This window comes from Tupaia chinensis, unplaced genomic scaffold, assembly GCF_000334495.1.
Source record: "Tupaia chinensis unplaced genomic scaffold, TupChi_1.0 Scaffold000161_1, whole genome shotgun sequence".
Classification (NCBI taxonomy): domain Eukaryota; kingdom Metazoa; phylum Chordata; class Mammalia; order Scandentia; family Tupaiidae; genus Tupaia; species Tupaia belangeri.
In genome coordinates, this window is record NW_006159632.1 from 1,260,554 (window position 1) to 1,261,311 (window position 758).

At 58.0% G+C, this 758-nt stretch overlaps 1 protein-coding gene across 1 annotated transcript in view; it reads right to left on the reverse strand.

Moving 5' to 3' along the window:
* Positions 1-758, reverse strand: part of MTR (5-methyltetrahydrofolate-homocysteine methyltransferase) — a 74,544-nt gene that overhangs the window by 7,591 nt on the left and 66,195 nt on the right. The gene's annotated exons all lie outside the window — the stretch shown is intronic.

Consider the following 758-nt stretch of genomic DNA (forward strand, 5'->3'; position numbering starts at 1 on the left):
TGCTGGCCCTTCCCCCCCCCCTCCGCTCTCCACCGGTGCGACTCTCCCCTCCACTGAGCCCACGAGTCAGGTCCCCGCACCCCAAAGGCTGAGGCTCTGTCGGGGAGGTGGCCTGAAGAGGCACCAGCATACCCTAAAAAAGGCCGAGGGGGAGAAGGCAGAACGACCTGCTGTAGCAGGGCCGCTTACGAGGGCCGGGACACCGCAGAGGCCGCTCACAGGTGAGCTCGAGCTCACGGGCTGAGCGCCCCAGCGCAGCGTGGGCCGGGCTGCCTGGGCGGGCAGTCAGAGGAGGAGCAGGGCCAGGAGGAGCGCGGGCCCAGCAGGGGTTTCCAACCTGGTCAGGAAGGGCGTCACGCACCAGAACCCACCGCTGTGAACTCACTGCAGCTCCAACCTTACCTTACTCCTCTCCAAGGCCTTGGTTAGGCCCTAAATTTAAGAGTCCCTTCAGATGTCCTTAGGGCCAAAATATCTGTCACTTGAATTACTTTGCGGATGCGGTTAAAAGCAATACTACTGGGACCAGCAGATGGCTTAATGGCTATGTCACTGGACTCCCATGTAGTTGACCATGGTTCAAGTCCCAGAGGCTGCATGTGTATGCATGCCCAAGATCCCGAGAGGAGAATGGAGAAGGGATTGCAGCATGGTCATCCCCACTGGGGGGTGATTTCTCATGTTCTGTCTCTTCATCTCTCTCTTTCTGGTGCGTGCACGCGCCTTATAGCAAAAACCTCTCAAAAAAAAAAAAAAAA